Here is a 7540-nt window from a genome sequence, read left to right on the forward strand (position 1 = left end):
TGAAGGTCTGATAGAATTCTGCACTGAGGCCATCTGGTCCCGTGCTGTTTTTGGTTGGGAGTCTTTCTATGACACTTTTTATTTCTTCAGGTGTTATTGGGCTGTTTAGTTGATATATTTTATCCTGATTTAGTTTTGGTTTCAGATACCTGTCTAGGAAACTGTCCATTTCCTCCAGATTCTCCAGTTGTGTTGAGTATAGGCTTTTGTTGTAGGATCTAATAATTTTTTGAATTTCCTCAGTTTCTATTGTTATATATCTCTTTCTGTTTCTAATTTTGTTAATCTGGATACTGTCTCTTTGCCCTTTGGTCAGTCTGGCTAAGGGTTTATCTCTCTTATTGATTTTCTCAAAAAAAAAAAAAAGCCCCTTGTTTTGTTGATTCTTTCTCTGGTTCTCTTTGTTTCTACTTGATTGTTTTTGGCCCTGAATTCAATGATTTGCTGCTTTCTACTCCTCCTGGGTGAATTAGCTTCTTTTTGTTCCAGGGCTCTCAGGTGTGTTATTAAGCTGTTAGTGTATGCTCTCTCCATTTTCTTTTTGGAGGCACTCAGGGCTATGAGTTTTACTCTTAGTACTCCTTTCTTTGTGTCCCTTAGATTTGGGTATGTTGTGTCTTCATTTATATTAAGTTCTAAAAAGTCATTAATTTCCTTTTTTATTTCTTCCTTAACCAAGGTAAAATTGAGTAGAATATTGTTCAGTTTCAAAGTATATGTGTCTTTTCTGTTGTTTTTGTTTCTATTGAAGACCACTTTTATTCCATAGTGATCTGATGATACACATTATTTTGATCCAAATCCTGGCCTGGAATAACATAAGATTTATTTCAAATCTAGAAGAATGTTCACCATGAAAATCTTAGATTCAGGCATGGTGGAATTTATCTTTAATCACAGGAGTCAAAAGCAAGTTTATTTCTGAGTTCTATACCATCTTGGTATGGAGCATGTTCCAGTTAAAGAAAAACTTAGGTCTAGGCCTATTGGCATACAACTTTATTTTCAGCACCCAGGTATGAAGACCATCCAGATTTCTGAGCTCAAGTCAGTTTGCTGAGCTAGTTACTTGGCAGCCAAATACAGATAATGGGGACATATGAAAGTTGTGTAAATGTAATTGAACTGGGGGATATGAGGAGGGACTGTTCCTACCACAGCAACCAATAGCACTTGGCAGCTTCAGGCAACTCACTATGCCTTTAGAATCAAGAGTAGAATAGGTTATGAGGACAACTGATACAGGTGAGCTAGAGATAATAAATTGACAGTAACTTAGAAGAGACTAGTGCCTAAGATTAAATATTTGGTAAGTGTTACCTGAGAACACAAAGAAGTTGTATTACAGAAAAAGGACTCCTGTTGGCATGCAGGTAATGTTTAAGAAATTAAAAATTGCCAGGACATGGAGAACTATTGAGGCTTGTCAGTGTGAGTGGTCAGAAAATATCATTGGAGATTTTTCAATCCCAGTGGCAGCTGAAATCCCAGTCTTAATTGATTTTGGATGAATTTGAGGATTGCCACCTTAAAGACAGCATATAAGAAGTAATAGATGATGTGCTGCCTCTTTGCAGATGAAAACCCCAGTTTATTGGATATGGCAGTACCATAGGATGACCATGAATAGCAGCAGCAGTGGAGTGGAATAAGCTAGGGCTTAGAGTGATACAGAGGGCCAAATGAGAATTGTGAGACTCCATATAATAGCTTCTGGCTATTATAAATAAGGGTGCTGTGTCTAGTTTTACATGGAGGTCCTTGATCCCCTTGGAGTTGAGCTTGCTGATACAGAGAAAGATTGACACTCCTTTACCTTTTGTGGGATTGCAAGATGGTACAACCACTCTGATATCAATCTGATGGTTCCTCAGAAAACTGGCCATAATACTTCCATGTGACCCTGCTTTACCACTCCAGGGCATATACCCAGAGGATTCCCTAGCATGCAATAAGGACACATGCTCCATTATGCTCATTTCAGCGTTATTTATACTAGCCAAAGCTGGAAATAACCCATATGTCGTTCAGTGGAGGAATAGATATAGAAAATGGCATATATTTACTCAATGGAATACTACTCAGCAATTAAAAACAATGAATTCATGAAATTCTTAGGCAATTGATTGGAAATGGAAAATATCATCCTACATAAGGTAACCCAATCACAAAAGAATACACATGAAATACAATCTCTAACAAGTGAATATTAATTAGCCCCAAAGCTCTGAATACACAAAAATCAATTAGAATAACAAATGATTCGCATGAAGAAGTAAGGAGAGGGCACTGATCCTGGAAAGGCTTGATCTAGCATTGTAGGGGAGTACCAGGGCAGAGCAAAAGAAGGGTGGTGATTAGAGATACGGTGGAGAGAAGAAGGCTTATGGACATATTAAGAGAGGAGGACCTGAAAAGGTGAATAATTTAGAATGTAAATAAAGAATATAGAAAAGGAAAAAAAAAGAACAAGAATAGAAAAAAGAAAGAGTAAGAAAGAAAGAAGGAAGGAAGGAAGGAAGGAAGGAAGGAAGGAAGGAAGGAAAGAAAGAAAGAAAGAAAGAAAGAAAGAAAGAAAGAAAGAAAGAAAGAAAGAAAGAAAGAAAGAAAGAAAGAAAGAAAGAAAGAAAGAAAGCTGTTTTGAACATAGTGGAGCACGTGTCTTTATTGTATGCTGGGGAAACCTCTGGATATATTCCCAGGGAAGGTATAGCAGGATCCTTTGGAAGTGCCATGTCCAGTTTTCTGAGAAACTGGCAGACTCATTTCAGAGTGGTTGTACCATCTTGGAATCCCACCAGAAGTGAAGAAGTGTTACTCTTTCTCTACTTCCTTGCCAACACCTGTGGTCACCTAATTATTAACCTTAGCCATTCTGATTTGTGTGAGGTGAAATCTCAGGGTTGTTTTGATTTGTATTTCCCTAATGACTAATGAAGTTCAACATTTTTTAAGGTGCTTCTTGTCCATCTGAATTTCTTCAGGTGAAAATTCTTTGTTTAGCTCTGTACCCTATTTTTTAATAGGAATATTTGGTTCCCTGGGGTCTAACTTCTTGATTTCTTTGTATATATTGGATTTTAGCCGTCTGTCAAATGTAGGCTTGCTGAAGATCTTTATCAATCCTGTTGCTAATTTGTCCTTTGATTGTATCCTTTGCCTTACAGAAGCTTTTTTATTTTATGAGATGCCATTTGTCAATTCTTGATCTAAGTGCATGAGTTACTGGAGTTCTCTTCAGGAAATTTCCCCTGTGCCTATGTCCTCCAGGGTCTTCCCCAGTTTCTTTTGTATTAGTTTCAGTGTGACTGGTTTAATGTGGACGTTCTTGATCCATTTCGACTTGACTTAGTACCAGGAGATAATAATGAATCAATTTGCATTCTTCTGTATGCTGACCACCAGTTGGACCAGGACCATTTGTTGAAAAGGCTATCTTTTTTCTACTGGATCTTTTCAGCTCCTTTGTTGAAGAGTAAGTCATCATAGGTGTTTGGATTCATTCCTAGGTTTTCAATTCCATTCCATAATTCCACTTGACTGTCACTGTACCATTACCATGCAGTTTTTAACATTATTGCTCTGCAGTATTGGTGGAGGTCTGGGATATTGATTACTCCACAATTTCTTATACTGTTGGGAATAGTTTTAGCTATCCTGGGTTTTCTGTTATTCCAGATGAATTTTGAAGATTGCTTTTTCAACTTTTATGAAGAACTGAGTTTGGATTTTGATGGGGATTGTGTTGAATCTGTAGATTGCTTTTGTCAGGATGGTCATTTTAACTATATTAATCCTGCCAATCAATGAGCATGGAAGATTTTTTCCATTTTCTGAGGTCTTCTTCAATTCCCTTCTTTAGAGACCTGAAGTTCTTCTCGTGCAGATCTTTTATTTGTTTGGTTAGAGTCACACCAAGATGCTTTAGCCTGTTTGTTTGTTGGTTTTCTATTGTAACCTTACTTTGTAGCACATGATGGTTGTGCTTCACAGTGGTGAAACAGTTGTAATTATGAATTATTCACCCAACCACACTCTTGTTAATATAGAAACACATTGAATGATGTTGTATATATAAGTGTGCGTATGGACGGTGGTGGCAGCAGTGCAGCAAGGCTGGTCCAGCTGAAGGGCCATCAGCAGTGGAACCAAGGTGACACAGGGTCCAGTTAGGCCCTGCACCCATGACCACTGACCTTCGCTGGCCAGTCAGGCTGCAAGCACCTGCGGATTTACGGTGCCTTTCACCGCACAGAAGCCACATCAGAACTCTGCCTCCCGTCAGTCACGAGAGACTCGCTTCCATCTTCGTTTCAAACTCCAGAGATCGGACAGACTGAAGTACACAAACAACCCGAGGCCAACATCACAGGGGTCTAAGCCTGACTGGCGTTGGCCTGCAACCAGGCCCTGGACTGTTCGAGGGGCCATCTGGGTGCCAACCCAGCCAGGAAGTTTTTTTTTTTTTGCCCGTGCTGGCCATTGCACCTCCATTTTGCCTACAGGATGCCAGAGAGCTCTACCAGGCAAAGCTGGCTAACAGGCATAGCCTGAGGCTAACAAAGCGGGGGTCTAGCCCCAACAGGCCCTGGACTGACCCCAAGAACTGGGCGGCTTAGTGGGCCATCTGTGTGTCAACCCGCCGAGGAGGTAGTTAGTCCAGCAGACTCTCCGGGCACTTTCAGGGAGCAACAGCACACACACCCGCCATCCTGGCCACCTGACAGACCCAATTAACAGTCATAGCCTGAGGGGAACTTTGCTCGGACCTTGGCCTCCCAGGCTTCTACCTGGACCCAGGGCCTGAGCAGCCAGGCTAGCCTTGTGTGCACCAAGCCGGTTGGGAGATCGGCTGCCCAGCAGAGTGATCAGCATGCGGAAAAGGTCCCAGCAGCATACATCATCAGCACTCCCTGAAGGTGCAAGCGGGCTCCATCTGGTTCACAGACACAATCTGGGGCAAAGCACACTAGAGCTGCAAGGGCACTCAAGAGGAAGACAGCACATCAGAAATCTGCTACAGGGGAAACCCAACCTATAGTATTGCAGTAATAGCCCCAGAGCCCCTCAGGAGACCCAAACACCAGCCAGGGACAAGACCAACTAACTCCAAAGAACAAGATGGCAAAGGGCAAACGTAGGAACGCTACTAACAGAAATCTAGGCAATATGGCAGCATCTGAACCAAACTCTCCAACATCAGCAAGTCCTGGTTATGCCAACATACCAGAGAGACAAGATTTGGATTTAAAATCACTGATCATGATGCTGCTAGAAGAACACAAAAAGGAGATAAATGAATCTCTTAAAGAAATACAGGGGAACATGAATAAGCTAGAAACCCGTATAATGGAAAGAGAAAAAGCACTTAAAGAAATGCAGGAGAATAAGGCTCAAGAGATAGAAGCCAATAAAGAAGAAACGCAAAAAAAAAAAAAAAAAAAAAAAACCGAAACAAAACAAAAACAAACAAACAAAAAAAAACAACAACTTAAAGAAATGCAGGAGAACTTGAATCAAGAAGTCATAAAAGAGGAAACACAAAAATCTCTTAAAATATTACAGGAAAACCAAAGCAAACAAATGATGGAACTGAGCAAAACCATCCTGGATCTAAAAACAGAAGTAGAAATAACTAAGAAATCACAAAGGGAGAAAACTCTGGAGATAGAAAACCTTGAGAAGAAATCAGGGGCCATAGATGCAAATATAAACAACAGTATACAAGAGATGGAAGAAAGAATCTCAGATGCCGAAGATACCATAGAAACCATTGACTCAACAGTCAAAGAAAATGCAAAATGCAAAAAGGTTGTATCCCAGATCATCCAGGAAATCCAGGATACAATGAGAAGACCAAACCAAAGGATTATAGGTATAGATGAGAGTGAAGATTTATAACTGAAGGGCCTGCAAATATCTTTAGCAAAATTATGGAAGAAAACTTTCCCAACTTTAAGAGAGAGATACCTATGAATATACAAGAAGCCTACAGAACTCCAAACAGACTGGATCTGAGCAGAAATACCTCTTGCCACATAATAATTAAAACCCCAAATGAACTAAACAAAGAAAGAATATTTAACGCAGTAAGAGAAAAAGGCCAAGTAACATATAAAGGCAGACCTATCAGAATCACACCAGACTTCTCACCAGAGACCATGAAAGCTAGAAGATGCTGGGAAGATCTCATGCACACTCTAAGAGAACACAAATGTCAACCAATACTACTATACCCAGCAAAACTCTCAATCACAATAGATGGTGAAACCAAGACTTTCCATGACAAAACCAAATTTACACAATATCTTTCCACAAACCCAGCTATACAAAGAATAATAGGAGGAAAATTCCAATACAAGGAGGGAAACTACACCCTGGAAAATGTAAGATAGTAACCTTCTTTCATCAAACCCAAAAGAAGATAATCACTCAAATATAAAAATAACATCAAAAATGACAGGAAGTAATAATCTCTATTCCTTAATATCTCTTAACATCAGTGGACTCAATTCCCCAATAAAAAGACATAGACTAACAGACTGGATAAGGAAACAGGGCCCTACATTTTTCTGCACACAGGAAACACACCTAAATGTCAAAGACAAAAACTACCTTAGAGTAAAAAGCTGGAAGACAATTTTACAAGACAATGGTCTCGGAAAACGAGCAGGAGTAGCCATTCTAAAATCAGATAATTGACTTTCAAGCTAAAGTCATCAAAAGAGACACTGAGGGACACTTCTTGTTGGTCAAAGGAAAAATCCACCAAGAAGAACTTTCAATTCTGAACATCTATGCGCAAAATGCAAGGGCAACCTCATTCGTAACAGAAACTTTACTAAAGCTCAAAGCACACATTGCATCTCACACAATAATTGTGGGGGACTTCAACACTCTACTCTCCTCAATGAACCGATCAGGAAAACAGAAACTAAACAGGGACACAGTAAAACTAATTGAAGCTTTGGACCAATTGGATTTGACTGATATTTATAGAACATTTCACCCTAAAGCAAAATAATATACCTTTTTCTGAGCACATCATGGTACCTTCTCCAAAATCGACCATATAATTGGTAATAAAGACAGACCTTAACAAATACAAGAAGATCGAACTAATCCCATATCTCCTATCAGATCACTATGGTGTAAGAATAGTTTTCAATAGCAACAAAAACAACAGAAAGCCCACATAGACATGGAGGATGAACAATACTCAAGGCCACCTTGGCCAAAGAAGAAATAAAGAAAGAAATCAGAGACTTTTTAGAATTTAATGAAACATCAAACAAAATGGAGAGAAACTTGAAGCAATCCCACTGAAATCAGGGACTAGACAGGGCTGTCCCCTTTCTCCATATCTGTTCAATATTGTACTTGAGGCTCTATCTCGGGCATTTAGACAACATAAGGAGGTCAAAGGGATACAAATTGGAAAGGAAGAAGTCAAAATATCATTATTTGCAGATGACATGATATTCTACCTAAGTGACCCAAAAAACTCCACTAGAGAACCCCTTCAGCTGATAAAAAAATC

Source organism: Apodemus sylvaticus, unplaced genomic scaffold (assembly GCF_947179515.1).
Source record: "Apodemus sylvaticus unplaced genomic scaffold, mApoSyl1.1 scaffold_180, whole genome shotgun sequence".
NCBI classification, from domain to species: Eukaryota; Metazoa; Chordata; class Mammalia; order Rodentia; family Muridae; genus Apodemus; species Apodemus sylvaticus.